Source organism: Heloderma suspectum, chromosome 2 (genome assembly GCF_057233095.1).
Source record: "Heloderma suspectum isolate Gila_16-S chromosome 2, 16-S_ref, whole genome shotgun sequence".
NCBI classification, from domain to species: domain Eukaryota; kingdom Metazoa; phylum Chordata; class Lepidosauria; order Squamata; family Helodermatidae; genus Heloderma; species Heloderma suspectum.
This window is the reverse complement of record NC_139459.1, coordinates 90019570-90044594: the sequence shown is the minus strand read 5'-3', so window position 1 is coordinate 90044594 and position 25025 is coordinate 90019570.

Below are 25025 nucleotides of genomic sequence, written 5' to 3'. Positions count from 1 at the left end.
CCCTACGTAGCCTATCATGGTTGGGGGTGGGTTAAAAAAAAAATGCGTACGCAAATGGCAGTGGCTACGGCTGCCGCCATTTGTGTTCCTTCTTTTTGGCTGTCTTAATCTATTTGCATCCCTTTTTCATTCACCGTTTTAGCCTATGTAAATCTTTACGTAGGCTAAAATGGGGAATCAAAAGGGGAGGCAAATGGTGCCCGCTACACTATTTTCATTCCCCTTGATTTTCGCCATCATAGTCTATGTAAATATTTATGTAGATTAAGACAGTAAAAAGAAGGAATGCAAATGGCGGCGGCTGTAGCCGCCGCCATTTGCGTATGCGTTGTTTTGTTTGTTTTTTTACCCAGCGCCCTCCGTGGCTGGAAATCCAGCTGTGGATGGCTCTGGCCTGGCCGGCTGCTCTGCGGAGCTGCCACGGAGCACAGCCGGCCGTTCGAGGATTCCAGGGGGAAGAACGGAGTGCCTCCTCCACCAGCCAGGATTCCAGGGGGAGGGACGGAACGCCTCCCCCCCACCATCAACATAATCTGTGAAAGGTAAGTCACTTTCGTACATCCCTACTCCCAGGTCGGAAGATGGTCAAAATGCTACTGGGGAGGAACAGAGGATAAGTTCAACTAGCCCCAGATGTGATGACACAGCTAGGTCAAAGCCAAAAGGACGGCTAGCAGCCGATGGTGCTGGTGGTGAACGACGAATCCGATGTTCTAAAGATCAACACACCATAGGAACCTGGAATTTAAGATCTATGAGCCAGGGCAAATTGGATGTGGTTACGGGGGAGATGTCAAGATTAAATATAGACATTTTGGGTGTCAGTGAACTGAAATGGACTGGAATGGGCCACTTCACATCAAATGACCACCAGATCTACTACTGTGGACAAGAGGATCACAGAAGAAATGGAGTAGCCTTCATAATTAATAATAAAGTGGCTAAAGAAGTGCTTGGATACAATCTAAAAAATGACAGAATGTTCTCGATTCGAATTCAGGGTAAGCCATTTAACATCACAGCGATCTAAATATACGCCCCAACCACAGATGCTGAAGAAGCAGAAGTAGATCAGTTCTATGAGGATCTGCAGCACCTACTGGATAGTACGCCAAACAAAGACGTTATTTTCATTACAGAAGACTGGAATGCTAAGGTGGGTAGTCAAACGACACCTGGAATTACAGGCAAGCATGGTCTGGGAGAACAAAATGAAGCAGGACATAGGCTGATAGAATTTTGCCAAGATAACTCACTGTGCATAACAAACACTCTCTTCCAACAACCTAAGAGACGACTTTATACATGGACTTCACCAGACGGTTGACACCAAAATCAGATTGACTACATCCTTTGTAGCCAAAGGTGGCGGACATCTATGCAGTTGGTAAAAACAAGACCTGGTGCTGATTGTAGTTCAGATCACGAACTTCTTATTGCACAATTTAGAATGAGACTAACGAGAATAGGGAAGACCCACAGATCAGTTAGATATGAGCTCACTAATATTCCTCATGAATATGCAGTGGAGGTGAAGAATAGATTTAAGGGACTAGATTTAGTAGATAGGGTCCCGGAAGAACTATGGACAGAAGTTCGCAACATTGTTCAGGAGGCGGCAACAAAAAACGTCCCAAAGAAAAAGAAAACCAAGAAGGCAAGATGGCTGTCTGCTGAGACACTGGAAGCAGCCCAAAAAAGAAGGAAAGCAAAAGGCAACAGTGAAAGGGGGAGATATGCCCAATTAAATGCAAAATTCCAGAGGTTAGCCAGAAGAGATAAGGAATTATTTTTAAACAAGCAATGTGCGGAAGAGGAAGAAGATAATAGAATAGGAAGTACAAGAGACCTCTTCCAGAAAATTAGAAACATCGGAGGTAAATTCCAGGCAAAATAAAAAAAATGGGTATGATCAAAAACAAAGATGGCAAGGACCTAACAGAAGCAGAAGAGATCAAGAAAAGGTGGCAAGAATATACGGAAGATCTGTATAGGAAGGATAATAATATTGGGGATAGATTTGACGGTGTGGTCAGTGAGCTAGAGCCAGACATCCTGAAGAGTGAGGTTGAATGGGCCTTAAGAAGCATTGCTAATAACAAGGCAGCAGGAGATGACAGTATCCCAGCTGAACTGTTTAAAATCTTGCAGATGATGCTGTCAAGGTGATGCATGCCATATGCCAGCAAATTTGGAAAACATAAGAATGGCCAACAGATTGGAAAAGATCAACTTATATCCCCATACCAAAAAAGGGAAGCACCAAAGAATGTTCAAACTATCGAACAGTGGCACTTATTTCACATGCCAGTAAGGTAATGCTCAAGATCTTGCAAGGTAGACTCCAGCAATTCATGGAACGAGAATTGCCAGATGTACAAGCTGGGTTTAGAAAAGGCAGAGGAACTAGAGACCAAATTGCCAATATCTGCTGGGTAATGGAGAAAGCCAGGGAGTTTCAGAAAAACATCTATTTCTGTTTTATTGACTATTCTAAAGCCTTTGACTGTGTGGATCATCACAAATTGTGGCAAGTTCTTGATGGGATGGGGATACCAAATCATCTTGTCTGCCTCCTGAGGAATCTGTATAACGACCAAGTAGCAATGGTAAGAACAGACCACAGAACAACGGACTGGTTTAAGATTGGGAAAGGAGTACGGCAGGGTTGTGTACTCTCACCCTACCTATTCAACCTATACGCAGAACACATCATGCGATGTGCTGGGCTTGATGAAGCCAAGGCTGGAGTTAAAATTGCTGGAAGAAACATTAACAATCTCAGATATGCAGATGATAACACTTTGATGGCTGAAAGTGAGGAGGAGCTGAGGAACCTTCTGACGAAGGTGAAAGAAGAAAGTGCAAAACCTGGGTTGCAGTTAAACCTCAAAAAAACCAAGATTATGGCAACCAGCTTGACTGATAACTGGCAAACAGAGGGAGAAAACGTGGAGGCAGTGACAGACTTTGTCTTACTAGGTGCAAAGATTACTGCAGACGCTGACTGCAGCCAGGAAATCAGAAGACATTTACTTCTTGCAAGGGCAGCAATGACAAATCTTGATAAAATAGTTAAGAGCAGAGACATCACACTGACAACAAAGGTCTGCATAGTTCAAGCAATGGTATTCCCTGTAGTAACCTATGGCTGTGAGAGCTGGATCATAAGGAAGGCTGAGCGAAGGAAGATAGATGGTTTTGAACTGTGGTGCTGGAGGAAAATTCTGAGAGTACCTTGGACTGCAAGAAGATCAAACCAGTCCATACTCCAGGAAATAAAGCCAGACTGCTCACTTGAGGGAATGATATTAAAGGCAAAACTGAAGTACTTTGGCCACATCATGAGAAGACAGGATACCCTGGAGAAGATGCTGATGCTAGGGAAAGTGAAAGGCAAAAGGAAGAGGGGCTGACCAAGGGCAAGATGGATGGATGATACTCTGGAGGGGACGGACTCGACCTTGGGGGAGGTGGGGGTGGCAACGGCCGACAAGAAGCTCTGGTGTGGGCTGGTCCATGAAGTCACAAAGAGTCGGAAGCGACTGACCGAATAAACAACAATAAGCAGATAAGATGGACAGATCATTCATAACAGAGAATGATGAAAATGAATTAACTCTGGATGTTCTAGAAAAAAGGTCAAGACTGATGGTGGCTTTAGATATGATGTGTGGAAGTATGAGAATCCTAATCTCACCATCCATCCATGCCCAGTTTGCAGTGTGGAGATGGGCATATTGGAAGCTATAAACTACCTTTAGATGTTAGGATGTGGAAAAATCTGATATGCAAACGTCTTCTGTATTTGCTTTTGGTGCTTCAGGTGTAACATCTGAAGGGGGGAAACCTATAAAGAGATACATTTCTCAATGCAGGTATAGTTTACACACCTTTAGGGGAGCTATTCAAATTCTCCTTTCAAATGTTACATGGTTAGTGTGAAAGTGATCATGAGAGTGATATATATCTGTTATTTCTGCTTTATTATAATGTCTGATGCCATCCCTGCACAGTCAAATTCTACTAGTTAACATGATTTGAAATCACAGGACTGTTATGCTTTACACAGGTTGAAACAAAGTTATCTGGTAGACTATAGGCCATTAATATTTCTATCGTTTATTCTGCTGTGGTTTTTTAATCAGGGAACATGATCTGATTGTAAGTATGGAGATAAAAATGATCACTGTCAGACAAAATAACCTGAAAATGTATCACAGGTAAATTTTACTTTAGGGACTCAGGCTTTCTGGCAAAATGTCACATTTAATGTCACTCCATTAAATACTTAGAAGTCTTCTCTTAGGAAAAAAAACTAATTTACATATTTTTTCTGTCATTAGTTAGTATTTACTTGGTAACAGATACCTCTGGTCACATTATGGCTGTGTTTGGACATCATAACAAAACATGGTTTATCATAACAGGAATGAGCCTAGTCTCTTCTTGGGCTCACATGCTCCTCCTTTCCCATCTGTGTGACTACATGAAGGATATCAGAAGCTTTTGTGGTTAGTTCTGATGGAGAAAAATGGTGACCAGATGCACTTAGCATGCTTCTTTTAATGGCTTTATATTTTTATTCTTTATCAGTGTTCTTAGTTCTAATCTTTAAATTTTAAAGCTGTGCTTGTTACATGTTCTTAAGCCTTGAGGCCTCAAGGTTTTAAGGGACTTTGCGGGGGACTTTTTTATTTACCTCCCCCTTTTCTAGTTATTGTAGTAGCTGGATGCCATCAATTTCTTATCTTCATGAACCCTTGAAGCTAGGGGTGCATGAAAGTCACTTACCTGGTCTTGCAGCTTGCTTCGCGGTGGGGGGGAGGTGCTTTGCTGCTCCTCCCGAAGTTCAGGCCGGGGTGGGGAGGCTTCCCTCCTCGCCTGGCTGAAATTCAGGCTGGGGGGGAGGCTTCCTGCCTCGCCCGGCCGAAATTCAGGCGGGGGATGAGGTGCCTCGCCTCTCCCGGCTGCGAAATAAAAAGTTTTTTAAAAAAATGCCCCCGTGATAGGCTACGTGATGATTAACATAGCCTATCACGGCTAGATCTGCAAAGTCAGCCGTGATAGGCTACGTGAATCGTCACGTAGCCTATCACGGGTGACTTAAAAAAACAAAAACAAAATGCGTACGCAAATGGCGGCCCCCATAGGGAGCCGCCATCTGCGTTCCTTATTTGGTCGCTGTAGTCTACGTAAATCTTTACGTAGACTACGGCGAAAATAAGGGCAACGCAAGAAGCGTTGCCCTTATTTTCGCCGTAGTCTACATAAAGATTTATGTAGACTACAGCGACCAAATAAGGAACGCGAATGGCTGCTCCCTATGGGGGCCGCCATTAGCATACGCGCTTTTTTTTTTTAAGTCACCTGTGATAGGCTACGTGACGATTTACGTAGCCTATCATGGCTGACTTTGCAAATCTAGCCATGATAGGCTACATTAATCGTCACATAGCCTATCACGGGGGCGTTTTTTTTTTTAAACTTTTCTTGGAATGGCGGCGGCGGCAGCCGGTCGAAAGACCAGCTGCCGCCCCTGCCCCTGTCGAAGCCCTGCCGAACCGCCGCTGCGACCTGCCACCAGGAGCGACATTCAGGAAAGGTAAGTCCCATCCTGGGGGGGGGGGCGGGGGGGGGTGCAGAGAATTTCTCCCTGAAACTACTTCGGGGGGCCGAATGCATTGGCACTCGGCCCCCCGAAGTTTCGAGGAGAAATTCTCCCCCATCCCTACTTGAAGCATACATGCTGGGGAAGCTCTGGAGTAAAAACAGGTGATGACGATTTGGAAACTTGAGAGACACAAGTGCTTTATTCTTTTGCTGTTCTGGTTGATGTTTGACTGTTTTTTGGGAAAAGTATTAGAGTGATTTATCTCCCGGGGTTTATCTCCTTTGGCCAAGTCAATGTCAGTAGAGTTGTACTACTGCACAGCAGTGGGATTGTTCCTAGTAGCTCTACATATTACTCCTCATTTGTATTTTCAATAGGGATGTACGAATCCCTTACCTTGTTCTGTTCCGGGGATCTGTGGTGGGGGGGGAGGCGATCCATCCCTCCCCCCGGAATCCTCCCCAGCCAGCTCCACTCTGCGGCAAGGCCGTGGAGCCGCCAGCAGGGGCTGGCCGCAGCTGGACTTCCGGACGCTGCTGGGCTGCTGCAGCCGCAAATGGCGGCCATTGTAGCAGCTGCCATTTGCACCCCTGCTCTTTGCCGTGATAGGCTACGTAAGTATTTACATAGCCTATCATGGTCTAATGCAGGCATGCAAATGGCAGTGGCCAGAAGATGAGGCGGAGCCTCCACCACCGCCACTGCTGCATCTGCCGCCAGGTAGGTCCATCCCGGGGGGGGGATTTTGGGGGGTGGCGGGGGGAAGCCGTTCTGCCATGGACTCTGGGGGGCTGGATTCCAAAGGATCCGGCCTCACTGGAGTCCGTGGCAGATTTCTCCAACATTCCTAATTTTTGATGAAGAAAAGTTGCCGAAGGCAAGTGTCTACCTCTCCAAGAGAGGAGAAGTCCCACCCTGCTTGAAACAGCCTAGAATTGACCCCATGTTAAGTAATTGAAAAGACGTCCCAACACAGGAAACAGGTCTACATGGTTCCCCTCCCCCACTTACTTACTATCAAATAATAGATTTACTCTACCCTTGAATTTGTTAGAAGACAAGAAGGAGATGGAATTGGGTGAGAAGAAAGATAATCTACAAGCAGTGAAAGCCAATAGCACTTTTTGCTCCTTCCCTTACTGTCTCAACAGTATTTCTTGATAGGGCAGCAAACAGAGCAGATCTTCATGAAATTAAGTGTCAGGGCCTTGTACGTTATAGCCAGGATTTGATTAGAAGTAGCCTGGAAGGTCTTGGGCCTATTCAGCCTCTGGAATGTCAGAATTTGTGTGAGCTTATTTCTGTCAGTGTTCTCAGAGCAGAGTCAGAGGGAGTCACCCAACTCCCTGTCCACCTTCTGGTCTGGCCTTGGCTGGCAGGGAGGCTGGAAGCTGTCCGTGAGAACCTGAGAGAGGTGTGGTGGGGTTTGCAGGAGTGTCACCCAGGTTGAAGCGTCACTGCTGGAGGACTGAGCAGTGATGCCCTGTTTAGACAGGGGCCTTGCTGAAAGGCTAAAGGCCTTTGTCTGTCAAGGGATCCGGAGGGGGCATCTGACAGACACAGCTTCCCTTTTAAGGTGATGCAAAGGCGAAGAGCCTTTGCTAGGAACATCTCATTTTCATTGCCCAAAGCTTTCTCCATTTGGATCCATCACCACTTGGGCTTTTGTAGAGGCACTCTGCACATGGACTGAAACTTTGGCTTGTTAAGGATTTACCATGAAAAGTACTGTGATGCTTTTCATAGGCTTTAACTCTCATTTGTTGTGGATTGTGTGTCTGTGTTTATAGCCAGCTCCGTGTACGGCAGGCTAGGTTTGATCTGCTTTTGGACTTTCCTCTGCCAGAACTCATGCAGCATGGAGTTGCCAATGTGAAAGTGGTGGCCCGGAACTCCTTGCATGTGTGGGTATGCCCTTCCCTTGATCTTGATGGGCTTCGACCATGCAGCCTGGAGTTATCAACAAAAGATTTCAAGTTGGTCTAACTCTCTATGGGTGTGGTTTTGTTTTGGCCTTTTCAAGAAGTTATCCCTTGATTGCCTGATGGGTTCATTCCAGGAATCATTCCCTTTCCATGTCTGGGGTTGGAACCCCGTGAAGGATTGTCTGGGTTAGGTACCCAGGAATCCAGAGTCCCTTCCCTTGTGTTCAGAACTGTGGAGACTGGCAATGGAGATACCACATTGATGAGGATCTCAGTCACAGTAGTAGTGTTTAGCTTTGGACTGTTCTGGAATTACATAAAGCCTGTAGCTACTGACCATCAGCTATATGATTTCTGAAGAGTGTAACTATCAAGCTTTTGCCATGGGATTTTTTGCAATAAAGAAATCTCACTGACTTGGGTGTCCAACGTCAGATTGCCTGGGAGTGTGCGCTGGGGGGATTGGGAAGCCTGACATTAAGGAAGATCCAGGTCTCCTTATCAAATCTGGGTGAAGAAATGAAGTGCTTCTTTGGGGGTAGGAGGGATAGGGAGACTAAGACAAGTAATAACAACCACAAGAAAATGTCTAAGAAGCCCATGCTTTCTATGTCTCCTGTGGGCTCTAAGACATCAGCCAATAATAAGGAATATAAAAGGGCAGGTAAAAGAGTGGGTTTTCTTTTGAATGGGGGGGGGGGTGATTAGGAGAATGGACAAATGTGTTTAAAGAAAGATGCTCTGGGGTTTATTGTTTTTCCTACTGTTAATGGAATGTTCCCAGAATGGCAATATAAATCACAAATTGCTTATCACTTGACAGCTATTCTGGGGCCCAGGGATAGAATTGTGCCTTCTGATATCAGGAGTGTGGATATTTTGCCTTATTCTGGGTATGCTCAGAGGGCAGTTATACACTTTAAAGAGGAGGCCATTGTGCAGAGTATCCTGGAGAAAAAAATGGTTAAAATAATATAGTGTGTAAGTGGATTTTTACACTGTTAATGGTTAAACTACTTATTTTAATGGTAAACTGGCCCTCCAAAGATATGAGGGAATTTGTTGACCCCAAGATTAATGAAAAGAGTTTGGAAGGGAAACAGTCTGTTAAACAGATGGATATAGCAGGCAAAGACTCTGGATCTAGCTCACAAAGCAATACTAAATGAGCCAATATCAATTATGGAAATTCAGAATGTATTAAAAAATCTTTAAAAAGGGAAAACGTCAGGAATGGATGGCCTGGCAGCCGAATTTTATAAAGCCTTTGCTAGGATTTTGACTCCATATCTTCAGGTACTATTTAATGGTATTCTAAAAGGGGGCGCAATCCCAGAGTCCTGGAAACAAACACATCTAGTGATACTTCCCAAGCCAGGGAAGGATCCAACGGCTCTGGGATCATACTGCCCGATTTCTGTACTGAATCAGGATACGAAATTGTTGTCAGCTATTATGGTCCATAGGATTAACTCGTTTATTCCAAAATATATCAACTTGGATCAGGCAGGGTTCATCCCAGGTAGACGTCTAGCTGAAGTAGTCCAAAGAGTCCTGAATATAATTCACCATTGTACTAATAATAAGCTCTTCACTACACTCCTTTCACTTGATGCCTTTAAGGCCTTTGATAGGGTTGAATGGAAGTTCCTTAAACAGCTATCGGCAAAATTAGACTTTGGGGACAATTTTTGCACTTCGTGGAGCAGATTTATTCTGTATCACAAGCAGTGGTGCGAACAAATGATGTGGACTCTAATCTCTTTCCATTAGAACATGAGACTAGGCAGAGCTGCCGACTTTCACCCCTACTTTTTGTAATTGTAATGGAAGTATTAGCCAGAGCTAATCTGGCTAATACTTTGAGAGCTAATCCTAATCTCCAGGGGGTGAATATTCAAGATAAATCTCATCTTTTAAGTCTTTTTGCTGATAATATCTTGGTTATATTACAGAATCCAGTAATAGCCATGCCAGAGCTTAAAGCCATTCTTGCAATGTTTCACCAAGTGGCCAGCCTAGAGATTAATTATTCAAACTCTGAAATGTTATGTTTGAATACACCTTTGGAAATACAGATTACATTGAAATCTAGGCAAGGCTGCAACTCTGGTCAGGATGTCTCAAGTATTTGGGAGTATTAATAACAAAAGACCTAAAGCAACCTTGTAAAAGAAATTACTCTCCTTTGTTACAGGAAATACAATCCAGGTTACTGTCATGGCACAAATTAAAGCTTACCTGGTTGGGAAGAGTAGTGGATTTAAAATGTCAATTTCCCCCCAATTTTTGTTTTTATTTCAAACTCTTCCAAAATGGTTATCTCAACTATGTATTCAAAATTAGCAGAGAATGTTAGAAGATTTTGCCCACACAGGTAAGAGGAGTAGATTAAATACATCTAATTGTTATAGAAGGTCATGTGATGGGGGATTAGGTTTCCCCAACCTGAGACTCACTCTACTACCATGCAGCACAGTTGGGCCGATTACTGCAGATAATCCGTGGTGAGGCTAAAATCCCATGGGCGGAGATTGAGTTGGTGACCCAGCCTCCTCCATCAAGAGGTTTCCTGTTTCTTCCCATTCATTATACAATGACTGCAAAGCTGCATAATCCATTTTTAAAAACCTCTATGTTGGTCTGGTCAATGTGGGTTAAGAAACTTGCTCCCCTCCCTGCTGCTACCAGTACTCAATCACCCGTGTTTTCATCATGTTGACAAATATAAACATTATTGTGGTTGGAAATCTTAAGTAGGGATGTTGGAGAAATCCTCCACAGACCCTGTTGAGGCCGGATTCTGTTGAATCCAGCCCCCCACAAAGTCCGCGGAGGATCGGATCTCCTACCTGCGCCTCCAGGAGGAATCCTCACCGGCCGGCTCCTCCCCGCTGGCCAGCTCCAGAGCGCCAGCGATATGGCCGCCATTGCTGTATCGCTGGCTGGGCGGATTGACTGAGGATACAAATAGTGTCCGGGATGCCATTTGAGGCCATAAAGGCCTTAGTTTAAGGTAAATGCAGCCATAAATGCAGCCATCTGCGTCCGCAGTCAGTGGTCCCCTTCAGCTAGTGATACGGCATGGCGGCAGTATCGCTGGCACTTTGGAACCGGCCAGCGGCTCCGCGGAATCACTGCGGAGCGGAGCCGGCTGAAGAGGATTCCGAGGGGGAGGAACGGATCACCTCCCCCCCCACGGACCCCCCCCCCTGGAATGGCAGGTAAGCATTCTGCCCATCCCTAATCTAAAGGCATATACTGGATTAGAGATCTGATGGTAGGAGGGCAGCCAATCAAAGACAGGGAATTACTCAAGTGCCTGGAGGAGATTCATCCCTCTTGCCTACATTTCAGATAGTCCTTTTCTAGATATGTAGTTGCTAGAGGGGAGGTTTCCCATACTCTGACAGAATTTGAAGAACTGTGTGTTCACTCAGGGGAGTTAGGGAAGGGGATCCTATAAAAATTATACTCTTTGATGCTTCAGCCCACCACATAGGACTTGTGTGGTTCAAAAGCTGTTTGGGAGGCAGATTTGGTGTCTTCAATATCTGATGCAAGCTGGAAAGCACTATGGTCACAGTTTCCATTCTGCACCATTTCTGCCAGGCTCAAAGAGAATGCAATTAAAGTTGTCCATAGATGGTACTATACCCCACTTAGATCACACTGTATGTACTCCACTTTATCTCCTAACTGTTGGAGAGGTTGTAATACTACAGGCTGTTGAATGCACATGAGGTGGGAATGCTCCAGGGTCTATGTGTTCTGGTCTCAGATTTTTGGAATAATCTCAGACATAATATCTCAACCTGTTAGTCCTGACTCACTACTTGCTTTATTATCCATTTATGGCAATGTTGGTATAAAAATAATGTATAAGGACTTGTTAAACTTCTTGTTAGCAGCGGCCCGTTTAGAAATGACTCAGCGTTGGAAGTTGACTGCGGGTTTTACTTTACAAGGTTGGCTAACAAAGGTTTGGCAAATAGCTCTGGAAGAGCATCTGATGCATCATAGCAGACTTCTTTGAGGACTTCGCAAAAGGGACTGTTTTATTGAAATTTGTTCTCCCTTCTTTTCATTTGTGAATAGAAATGTTCCTGAATACATGCCCCCAGAGACCCAAAAATCCTTTCAGAGGGATTTAGTTTATTGAAATTGATGGTGCCATAGAATATCTTTAAGTTTAAGGGAACATGTGCAAGCCCAAGAAGAGCCTGGTTTATCATCTGAACAAAGCCTATGTGTCATTATATTAAATTGTAACTGGGTTGTTGAAATTTGGGAAGCTTGTAACTAGGACTTCATAAAATGAATTCAAATTGTATATCAGAAGACAGATTTTTGTGTGTGCTTGGCATTATATTTATAGCACACCTTGTGCAACGTGCCAGAATGCAACATGTTCCCAAAATGGAAGTGAACAGCTGGAGTGTTGGCTTTCAGACTTGATCCTTCTGGAATCAAAGCTTTTGCTTTATATTTGCAGGGCTGTCAGCTGAGCTGAGAGGTTTTTACCTCTACTAATTACTGTAAAATCTCTTCCGAATGGCAACATGTTCAAAAGCAACTTAGACATTTTAAAAACAACAACACACAAATTCAAAAGCAATAGAGGGAAATGGGACGTCTTTTGCAAACAGCATTACTCCTTTGTAGTTCAGGAGCTGCAAAGATGGCTATTCAGAACATTCCAAACAATCCAATATGATAACTTGTGGGTTGGGAGAGCAGTTGGTATTAGGGACTATTTTACTTAGAGCTTTCACTTTCAAGTTAGGAACTTGAATTGACCTGTGAAGTTCAAGAAAACATTTAAACTGTACTGAAAGATTTATTAAGCAAAAAGTCTCAGAACGTTGTGGTGGGTGGTCTTCACATCCAATAGGGGAGAAAAGTCCAGTGTAAGAAATACTGATTTATTATTCATTGAGAGCATTTATATCTCACCTTTTTGCTTAAAACACACACACAATGGAACAGAAAAAGTTAAAAATAATCAGTCCTGTCTCCAGGCTTTTGGAGGGCTATGCTCCTCATCCTCTTTCTCATTATTGGTACTATCTGCTTGCTTGACAGTCAGAGAGCCAGTGACTGAGGAGGCAGGGGCATCTACTACTCCTTCTCACCACCACCAGTGTCTGGGCCAGAGCAAGAAGCAGGTGAACAAGGACACTGCAATGGTGAAGAGGAGGAGCAACTCTAGGGGACTCCTGTCAGTGGGCCCCTAGTGGGGTGTGGGCCATCGGAGGTGCCCAATCACGCTTGCCCTTGATGCTGGCCCTGATAATCATTCAGATCCCCCTGCCCACAAATTGAATGAAGCACTTAAGAGACACATGGGTTACTAATGTTAGAATTCCTGGGCCTTAGGATTGGCATGAGCCTCATACAAGGGTCTGTTTGCCTCCCTGAGCTACACAGTAGATTGCATACCTCGTGAGTAGGCCAACCTGGCTTGCCCATCTTGTTAGGTGAATATCAATATTCATTGATATACTTGGAATGAAGTAGCAACAGTTTCTGCCCTTTTCCTCTAAAATGTTAGACTGAGGGGGAGAAAAATATTCAGTAGGAAACCTCAATAGGAAACTACTTGACTGGCAAACTCTCCTTGATTTAATCCACAGTTGGCTTGGTATTTTAAGCTTGCTTAGCATCAATTTGGAAAAAAAAGCTAATTTGAGGATTTGTAAAATAGCGACTGAAGATATTGTTCAATATATTACCTAGTGTCCTGTTTATAAAGTTCTGCATGAAAAATATCCAAGTTTAGGCTTAGGAAGAATTTTGTTACACCAAGTGAATTTGTATGTTTGATAATGAAAAATAGGGTATCTTGTATGTTTCCGTATCTGCATTGGCAGCTAGGAAAGTGAGAGCTAATTTAGTTGCTCAATTTGAATGTTATTTTGTTTTGTTACAGCTTATTGCTGTACTACTAGTTCTACTAATATTAATCTGTTTTGAGAATTCTCTCCTGGCTGATGAGATCACACGGACTGGACATACCTTATCACATTGTCATTGGAAGTGTGTGTTCTCTGCACAAGCCACGGTGAGAGCTGCTTGAGGATTCAACTGCCTACTAACCTATCAAAACACGCACAGGAACAACAGATCATTTTAGATCTGGGTGAGGGACAGCCACAAGCACAAACATGTTTGCAATAGACAATAGTTTTAGACCGTTTTATTAAAAATAGACAGTTTTACCAACAGTAAGGGGATAATGTTAAGAATGTTAATGTTTTGCTCAGGCACCCACATAGCAGTGTGGTCAACCTGACGTCTCATGTGCTGACATGTATTTTACATTATGAGTGTGTGAAGAACTTCTGGGGGAGATTTGACTTGATTCTTAATACACCAAAGTTTTATGAGCTGGACAAATCCCAGACCAGGTAGTTCCAAAATTCAATGGCGTCTCTATAGGAAGCTATTCTAATCAGTGGAGGCTGGGGGCTCCGATGTCAGTGGGGAGGTGAATCCACTCCGGGTTTCAGTCAGAACTCTAAAGGAGCTATCCAACCTTGGATAGTTCCTTTACAGTTCTGATTGGTTCTGACTGAAACCCGGAGTGGATTCACCACCCCACTGATATTGAAGCCGCCAGTCCCCACTGATTCCAATGAACCATTTACCAGAAACTTAACATCTAAGGAAGGGAATTAAAAAGCAAACAACCAACGGAAATATGTGGAGTGATTTTATGCTATTAATTATCAAGATGTTATTGATGTTGTGTCTGAGCCAGTCTACTTATGGGGGGGGGGGAGTCAGAGATGTGCATAGCATAACAGCATCACCCAAATGTAAAATGGACTTATAAATAACTAGGTAGTCTTCCAGTGGACCAGCTGGAGGCTTCTTGTTGGAGTTTGAAGGGAAAAATATAACTCCCACAGCAGTTGGGTTCAGCTCTGAAAAGCAGTTCCAGTTTAAATAAAGCCCTGGAAAAAGATTGTGGGCAGAAAGGAAGGCAGACTTTCATAATCACTTTTTTTAATATCCCCAATTGAGTGATTTGTGAAGTCTTATATCAACCCACAGAGGCAGGTGGAGAAAATTGAAGTCATCTTTGCCACACACATGGATGCTTGTAAGCAGGACTACTTTTTCTTTCCTGTCTACCTCAGTATCAAAGTCTCTCCTTGCTGCTTTGCAAGAGTAGTCTGCCTCCCACCCTTTTTTGAGCTATAGAAACAATGGGGTGGAGCCAAAGTCAAGCTAGTGGAAGTCTGCTTGCACAATGGGACTTCCTTACTCTCCCCCCGCCCACTGCGGCACTCCACACTGCCCAAACATCTGTCCCAGAGGGTTTTCTAGCCCTCCAGAGCAGATTTTGAGGGCTCTTGAGGGGCCGCGGGGGAAGGAGGATCACTCCCCTCCCAAAGCCCCTGACAGAACTGCTTCCGTCAGCAGAAAAGCAGTATTGGAGCCAACCCAATAATGATGAGATAATGTGCTGCTACATAGTCTTCATTATTTCTTTAAACAAATGACTGCTTTCTACATGCAGATGTTGACGATTCCTTGTAAAATATGGAGCTTTAGATATGCACATTGCACATATATACAACCTCTATTTTCTCCACATGATGGGTCATTGCCCCAAACTCTCATTCATGCAGGATTGTAAGAAAATTTGGTATATGGGTGTTGTTCATGTTTTAGCCAGTAACCATATTTCAGTTTTTTGATGACATGACTTCCAAGTCTGATTAGCTAGTGGTCATGGTTTTTGATTTTGGACTGGGGAACCTTTCTGCAGTGGATAGCTCATCGTACTTGCTTGAATAATCTGGAGCTATTTGCTCTGCTGGCACCTCCTCCTGTAGCATTTCTGGTCTGATAGATTGATCTATCTATGTGTGTAGAGCAGTCTTCACCCAAACTGGTGCCCTCCAGATGTATGGCACTACAACTCTCATCATTTCCAGCCAACATGACCTTGATGGGAGATGTAGTGCCACACATCTGGAGGGCTCCAGATTAGGGAAGGCTGGTTTCAGGTAATGATAGTAGTGGTGAGGCTGGATGTTCTTACTTCACAGCTAGGTGCTTCACTGAAAGGCATTTGGTCCTTTCCTGTGTTGTGAGTGCATGACTGGGTCCATGACATTATGCTACACAAGCAACAGAGTAGGCTCCCCAGTCTGGGTGATATGCCTTTAGATTGGGACTTTAAAATAAATTCCCTGCAATTTAGAACATAGTAGGGATGGGTTGATCTGTCCGTGTTTTCTCCCACATTTGAATTTTTAAAATCTTAAGTTCTTTCTCTCCCGAATATGAAGAACTTTCAAAATTGAGTAAATTCTTATAAAAAATGGAGTGAAAAAGAAATTCTCACCCATCTTCACCAGCCAAATTCAATAGATGCAACTATTCCCAGCATGGAGAGGGCCATGTTGTACCTGCCTGCCATGTGGCTGTTAAAGATCAGGAGCCTGTCAGAAAAAAAGTGGTGGTAAACCTAATTAAGTACTAACCTGGTTGACTACATAGGGGTTCAGTCAAACCCAGACTTTTAAGAACAAAGCACTCAAAGCTCTCTTCCTGGTTTGATAGGAGGGTGCTATTACATTCATGTCCTACTTATGGGTTTCCCACAGGCAGCTGGTTGGCCACTGTGTGAACAGAATGCTGGACTAGATGGGCCCTTGGGCCTTGGTCTGATCCAGCATGCTTCTTCTTCTGTTCTTATGATAGATCTGTCAGTTCCAGTTTCTCCCACATTTTTTTTTAATGTCAAGTTCTCTGTGTCCTGAATATGGAGAATGTTGTGGATTTTGGTAAATTGTTATCCTGAACTTGAAATGTGGAAACATTTTAAGATTAATGTCAATATGGCAATGTTTGTATGTGTGCTTGGGACACATGTCTCTGGAAGTGTCTGATTGTTCTGTGTTTGGGGCAGTAAGCCCTTCAGGAACAATGGCTTTGGCTCTGTTCCCGTTAGGGGACAGGCTGCTGTCAGTCCGGTAGAGCTGGATCAGAAACTAGCATTTCCAAATTAACAGGAACGTAGTAATGGGTATTTGGTCTCGATAGTAGGAACGTCTTGGTAGGATTCCCAAGAGGGAACAGAGAGCTGAAACTTCAAGACTTAATACATAAAATGAGTTTTTTAACATTTTATTTATTTACATTTCTATACGTCCTAATAGCCAAAGCTGTCTGGGCCATTCAATAAGAATAAAACCATACATTATAAAGCATAATATATAACCATTAAAAGTTTAAAACAATAAAATCAACAGTTGTGTGTCTCTGTGTGTGGGAAGCAATAAGAGATCAAATCAAGTCAAGTTACTGAAGGCTATCTCAGAGGTGAAGGAGGAAAAGCAGGGACGTACCCGAGCTGAAGACTGCGTGGTGGGATCCAAGCTGAGAAAGAGGGAGAGACAGAGCAAAGTGAGATGGAAGAGAGGAGCAGTGGAAAGAAAGAAAGCTTCAAGATCAGGCAGATGGGAGAAAGTGGTTGCAATTTTCCTTGTCTTTAAGTCTGCTCAAGGGCATGGTAAAGGAAGGAGAGAAGGATTCTCGGTGGTGCGATTAGATCCAAGCAGCAAATAGAGCAGACATTCCTGCTGCTCAGCTGATTGGTTGGAAACAGCTCAGCAGTGGTCTAAACCACAATGTAGAGTCCTGTTGCTCGGCGGGGCAGCCCCCTTTTGCCCCTTGCTCATCTGTTTTCCACCCATCAGCTGAGCAGGGCAGTGCTGCTTAATGAATGGCTGGAAAGCAGTGGAGCAGCATGGGGTATCATGTGTGTGTGTACGTGTAGGGGCGGGTGGGCTGTGTGTGCTTGTGGAGGGTGTGTATGAATGGGGTGTGTGTTTGTGTGTATGTGAATGGGGGTGTATGTGTGGACGGGGTGTGTATACGTGTGTACTTAAGGCTTTGGTTGCATTCCACCAGTATGCGTGCCATCGTCGTCGTCCCCCACCCCTCGCCAACCACTTTCCCCAAGGGAATGTAGGGAAGAAAAAAGAAAGGGCTTCTCACCCTTGCCGCCCATTCCCTGGGCTTGCCATGCTAGTCAAAGTGCTGGGCATCTTGCAGGAGCTCTCATTCCGCATATAAAAAGGGATCATAGCTACTCTTCAAGTAACACTTTCCCCATTCGAAGGCTGAACATACAGGTGTGCATTTTACAGGATTGTTTCCATTTCCAGCACACACACACACACACACACACACACACTGGAGGTACAAGTATACCTGAATAATTAGTGCCAGAATGAAATTTTGTCATGCTTTTTGATGATGCTTATTGATTTTTGCATGTCCAGTGTATGTACCTCATTGAAAATTGAAACAGCTCCCTATTGTGCTTTGCAAAGGGAAAGGAACAATTTAGCCAAGGTGTTTATGAAAGGGCTTTATATAAGCCTTTATGAAATAAATCAATTTCTAGTTTGATTGTACTCAATCAATCCTACTTGCCCTTGCAGATAGAAATCAAGGGTCTGAGTTATCTTCATATATTTACATTTATAAAGGCTGGTAGGAGGTGTCATGCACTATCCACCCATGGGAACTTTGTTTTATGTTTTTCTTTAGTTTTCATTTAGCTTTTTTTTTTTTTTTAAGTCCTTTCCACCTTTCTTTCTTTTTTAACTCAAAGGTTTCTGGGCCATGTCTGATACATTCAATATATCAGATAAAGGGATACATAAAAATAAATGTATTTAAACCAAAGCGCTTTGGACACTGCAGTGTGCAACTTTCTGTTAACACTAATCTAATCAGTGCTGCATGTTTCCCTATGTACACATTTTACTTTTCTACAGAAAAGACAGTACTTTCACAGCTGGCTATATATAATTCAAAAAAGAAATATTATGAGCAATGTGTGAAGAGTCATTGCCTAGGTTTTATAGGTGCTTGCTTCCTCAGCAGTACCAATAACTAAATATTCACAATAGAATAGCTAACTTAGGTCTTGTCTACACTCACACACACAGTAAGTTGTACCTAAAAAGTAACTTGTCTGTTGCTGATCAGTACTAAGACAGCTAAGCATCAGCTATGGACAAAAACTTGTTGCCACTAATAGCTATCTGAACTACTTTTTAGTATAGTTTCAGCAAATGGAGTGTGATATTTTCCTTGGACTGCCCAACAAGGGACTGAACCAGTCAGTGCCTTCTATGACTAAACATATGGAACTCTTAATGCCAGAAATATAAGCTTTTGCCTCTTCTTGGTTTGGGTCGGGAGATCACTACATGCAATGTGAATAGTTAGCTAAACCCTAAGTTATCAAACTGTTGAAGAAAGACATTTTGCATCACAGCAATACAGCACACAAGTCCAACCTTATTTCCAAAATCCTGCATACTACAACTGTACAGCTGTTACAGGCAGCTTAGAGAAAGTCCACTATGATTGTTCACAAACCTCCCTGTACACGGTGAGGTTATGTCAATTAGTCTTAAGAATTTTATGGAAAGCTTGCTATAAGGCATAAGCAACTTCCCAGCATTGTGACACTGTGCAATAATTGCTACAACTTAATCAGCTGCGGGTATTTAACATTTTCTTTTACCCCAACTAACTGCAAACCATTATATATATGCCTCTCAGCACTCTAAAAGCCAGATAAAATTAGCATGTTTTCTATGTATAATTCAACAAGCATTGTAAGTGTTTCTCCAACCTTTCAGCTTCTTGTTGTTTATCTTACTCAGGGGGGAAAACAAAAACAGAAAAAAATATGGATTCTGAGAATATTCCCATTTGCATGCACCACTTCCAGTTTCTATTCATTTCTACTGTTACCTCTCTGCTTGTTCTCCTGCTGTATATTTTTGCTGAGCTTACAAGATCATATTGATTTTTGAGAAGTGATATATGCTGAGAGAGGGATCTAAATTAGAAAGAGTGTGAACATATGGATTAAGCATAACAGCCAATGGTCATTATTAGATGACCATAGAGAAAAGTTCATAATCTGAATATTTTAACTTTTCAAATGTCCATTCCATGAAATTATGTTCAAAACTCATTTAAACTGATTTCTAAACTCAACATTAACCAGGGTTTTGCCTAAAGCTGACCTGAAGGCACAGCTGTAGTCCTGACCTATGTCTGCTAAAGGTTATCTCCACCAATGTTTCATGGTCAAATGGTTCTTTAGCAGTAAACAAGTGGGAATAAGTCACTCTTCTTCTCTAATCTTCTGCAAGGTCTATAAACATAAAAGAGTGAATTTAAGAGAGGATATAAGCCCCCTTCATAAGTTTTCCTCTCACATATTCAAACAACCAATGGGGGTGGGGAGGGAAGTGAGGCAAGATACTAGTCCCACAAATAAATGGGACTGAGGCCAGGCACTAGCCCTAACCCAACTTCTCTGTCCCTACTGGCTCCACCCTGACTTTTGTGCCTTGGGTCCAAACGTTGAAGGGGGATTAGGAGCAAGCAATCCTATGGTCCCTGGGAGAGCATCCCAGGGAACATAGGATTGTTCTGAATCTCCCTCCCTGAAGGCTATAGACACTGCTATGACCTCAGGAAGGGGACTGTGAGTTATGATCCCTTGCCCCTACCACCTCACAGCTGCTGCAGAAACAGAACCATGCTGGCTGCTTTGCAAAGTTGTGAATGTGGCCTCAGAGGGAGAAAGGGGGCATTCCAATGGGTGGGAGAGGAGGGGAGAGACTAGGATACAAGTAATCCTCTACAGCCCAGCCAAGCCCCCAGCAGTGTGCCTTTTCTAGACAGGCTCAAAGGTCTGCCTAGAAGAAAAGATTGTAAGAGGAGGACGGAAAGGCAAAAACCACCTCTATCACTCCTCCTTCTCTCTTGGCAGCAGCCTGGCAGGGCACTGGATACTCAGAAGCCTCTGACATTGGAGGCTTTCTTCTAAGAGGAGCACAATCCTATGGACTGTCCTGAAAGTGTATTTGCCTGATAATCCCTCCCACAATCAGGAATGCATGAATCTCTGTGTGGTTCTAAGCCCATTCAGATGAACATGAAGAATCCCCCTCAGACCTTTGGTCTCAATGCACAAAGGTCAGGGGTGGAGCCAGCAGGGATGTTGAGGCGGGACTAGTGCATGCAGCCCTACTCCTCCGCCATATGTTGTTTGAACTGGTTGGGTGGGTATGGTCAGCCCCCCAAATGAGGGTATTTAAGAATGGAAAGGAGACTTTCAGGTATGAGGACTTTCTGCTTGTAAAAAAGAATGACAGGATATGGCTTCTAGGAATTTTATTTATTTATTTATTTATTTATTTATTTAGCTGTGATATTATATACTGCTAACTATAATAAAACATTTAAGCAGGTTATGTATAAATATTAAAAGCACATTTAAAATACAATATTAAAAACAATTCCAATTACAGGAAGAGCAATACAAAGACCAGTAAGATAGAGCAGCATGATTAATTTAATTACAAGCCATAGAAAGCCTGAGTGAACAAGTTCATTTCCAGGAGGCGTTTGAAAAATTCCACACTTTCTGCCTCCCAAACTGCATGGGCTTTTTTTCCCCCCAAAGGGTGAGGGCATGAAAACATTCCGTTAATTTGGGAATAACCAGCAAGGCCTCCTCTGACGATCTTAAATGTTGGCTGGATATATATGGTATTCTGCTAGATATTCTGGTCCCAAGTTGTTTAGGGCTTTGTATGACAATAACATAACCTTGTACATACGTAGCTCTGTAGCTAATAGGCATTCCACAAGATGTAGTATGATGGCCACCAGTTTGGATGGCTTTAAAAGGGGATTAGACAAATTCATGGAGGAGAAGGCTATCAGTGGCTACTAGTCCTGATGGCTCTATGCTGCCTGCAGTATCAGAGGCAGTTTGCCTATGTACACCAGTTGCTGGGGAACATGGACAGGAGGCTGCTGTTGCATTCATGTCCTGCTTGTGGGTGTCCTGTTGACAGGCAGTGAGAACAGAATGCTGGTCTGGATAGACCCATGGTCTGATCCAGTATGACCCTTCTTATGAGGCTATTCTGCTTATGTTCTTATGAGGGGAATGGTGTGGCTGCTTCAGCAGCTGCCAGTGATAAATGGAGGTAGCTATGCTAGCTGCCAAGTGAGTCCAGGGTGACACACAGCCATCTCCCTCCAGATAGTTTGTCAGCTGCCACAAATGTTTTACTTTTTTCTCAAAAGGACATTGCATAGTGTCCCATCCATTACATCACCTTTATGATCAACTTGGGAATAAAGGTTTATATTAACATGAGCCAGTGCTGCTATAGAAACCACTGTACTGAGAGAATAAATAAGAGGTTTATCACTAAACCATATAATCACTCAGTCGACCTCCATTAAAAAGTCATTTTACAAGGTTTTAAGCCCAAGAAAGTATAATAAGTAACTGGCAAGCGATTTTCTTTTTCAGCAGCTTGGAATGGCATTCCTCCCACCTCTTTACACTTTCCACCTCTGTTGCTCTGCCTTAGTTATTAACATTATCATAATTTATTTAGATTTTAGCTACCTGATTCCAAAGGTACTGGGAATGTATAATCTATGTTAAAGCATATTATAAAATAAAACGTTGAAAAATAAAATATAGGAAGTATTGAAATCCTGGACATCAACAGCCATTTTAAAAGCAATGGTCTTAGCATGTTTCATCACTTCATCCTAAACAAGCCCATGTAACATGGGAAAAGTGGGATTACCTTTAAAAGAATTGAGGGAGGGGCTATAGCTCTGTGGTGGATCACATGCTTTCCAATCTATGGATCTAAGATCAATTCCTGGTATTTCCAGTTAAAAAGCATATTGGATGGTAGGGTTGGGAAAAAATGTCTGCCTAAGGCCTTTTAGATCAGATGTCAGAGTAGGCAATACTGGGTGAGCCAATGGTCTCAGTCAGCATAATGCTGCTTCAATCTTTCATATGGCTGCAGCATGAAGTGACCATTTGCACTGTGTGCGGTGGACTCTGAAGATCAAATAAACTCAGATTTCATATCTAGGGAAAGGAGTCCCAAGGTTGTGGAATAGTCAGTAAACACAGTTCCATGCATGGACCTGAAATAAACATACGGTGCACAGATGGAATGGTTATGGTGATGCTTTCAGACTAAACTAAAACGATGCAATGGGATGGGGGAGGAGAAGGACCAAGTTTCTTAGACATGTTAGACCCAAATCTATGTCTGTTCAAGGAGTCCTTTGTGAAGACAAGTAAGTTCTAGGGCTGCCCAGGTATGAAAAAATAAATAAATAAGAAAATTAAGGGCGTAATCCTATGGCTGCTAGTCAGCAGCTAGGCGGCCATAGGATAGGTCAGTTCCTGGGAACCAACCCCCACCTGCTCCAGCACTGCCTTGTAGGCAGTGTGGAACAGCCCCACACTCCATGCTCGTAAGAGCAGTGCAGATTGGTGTAAAGGGGGTGTTCCCAGGGGTGAGCCAGGGCAGGGAGGGTGGAAATGCCAGTACGACACATCCTATGTGTTGTCCAGCCACAGCCACCCCTGCTCTGACTTCCTGCAGCTAGACAGCCAAAATCGGCTGTCTAGCCGCGAATGCAGGACAGGAGAAGTGTAGAGGAGATGATCCCCTCCGCACTTCTCCTGCCCTGCATTGGATAGGCGGTCACCTCCAAGTTTGGAGGTGGCCACCTATCCCCATAGGATTGCTCCCTCCAGGTGTTACAAAAAATTAAAATAGGTATCTATCTTCAAGGTCCAGTGTGAAACTTGAAGTTCCATGAAACTTTTTCCTGATGTGAAGTTGAACAAAATTACCAGGCATCTGAACCCTAGCAGAAAGGACAGATGGGAGGACTTCTGTGTTTCCCATTGGTGGTATCAAGGTGGGACAATGGCAGGTGAGGAAGTGGGAAAGGAATTTTGGTGCAATATTGCTGAGTAGGGATGTATGAATTGTGTACCTTCAGTGTCACTTGGCTTCCACGATTTGCGGCCAGTGCTCCATTCCGCCATTCACAACAAGCCCCGGAATTCTCCTCTCTTTTTTCCGCTCTGAAAATCACAAAGACAAATCCGTACCAAAAACCGTAGTTCCGGTGCCCAGCTATCTCCGTGAGTCCACATAACTTCCGTAAGAATCGCTATTTTTCATAAATATTTACCTATTCTTTAAAAAATTGAAATCCTCCATCTCTGTTTACTTTTAGCCAAAACACTTCCTCTTCCTAGGGGCTTCCCAAAAGAAGGCTGTCTTAGGTGCGCCTGAGTGATAAACTCTTTGTTTAAAGCAACGGTGTTTTAAAGAAAGAAGAAACCTTTTAAAATGACCATGCCACTCCAGGACCAGCATGGTCATTTTAAAAGGTTTTTTCTTTCTTTAAAACAGTGTTGCTTTCAACAAATAGTTAATCACTCAAGCACACCTAAGACAGCTTTCTTTTGGGAAGCCCCTAGGAAGAGGAAGTGTTTTGGCTGAAAGTAAATGGTGACGGAGGATTTCAATTTAAAAAGAGCACCCACAAACAAGGCGGTGAGCACAATTCATTCTTAAAAAAAGTACGTATTTATTATCAGAATATACTACACTGCGTTTTTATTTACGAAAATTTTGCAACTCTTTGCGGAAGACAGGGAAAAAGCTGCATGACTGCTGGCTCCACAGAACCTCGTGGTGCCATTCCGCAGAGGACTCCATGGCATGGACTGAAGGGAATTCAATCCCATTTCAGTCCATGGTGGAATTCTCTGACATCCCTATTGCTCAGACAGCTTAACCACTAACAGTGTTTTGAGACTGTTATTGAACAGCCTAATGAAGAGGTAGACATTCCTGTGGTAATTTTGAAAGATCTATTCAGGGTGGATATATTGATGATTACACATGTGGAGAAAACGGATTCCAAATGAAAAGTTGCTAAATCTAAGAACATAAGAAAACACAATCTAAGAACTATGAGCATACAACAGCTATGTAGTCTAGCATACTTTTCCCACAGTGGCAAAACACATGCCTATGGGAAGCACATGATATAGGTGCAATACTACCCTCCCACTCATGTTCCCCAGCAGCTGGTATTGAGGGGCATACTTCTTCTGATACTGGACATAATATACAGCCACTATGACCATTAACCATTGATAGCCTTATCCTCCATGAAGAGGATATAGTGTAAATATACAACATAGTGATTGTTGATTTTCTTTTTCTCCTTTGGTTTCCTTTTCACAGAAGCAGTCAGAATTCAGAATGTAAATGATTTATTTCATCCACAATTTGGCTGCCCTCTCTACATTTCCTAGTAGAAAAACAACTTAACAAAAGTTATATCAGCTAGTCATGCTGTCATCCTGTGGCCTTGTCTATACTGCATTGTTGTTGAAGACAACCATCAACAAAGACTCTGAATATATGGAGGTGGATTCAAAGTTTGAATTAATTTTGTGGTGTTTTAAAATTGATGTTCATATTGTGAGATGTGAATAGCTAAGGAAAAATAGGGTGCAGTTTTCCTCCTGTATTAATAAACATGCTATTACCAATGGCTTT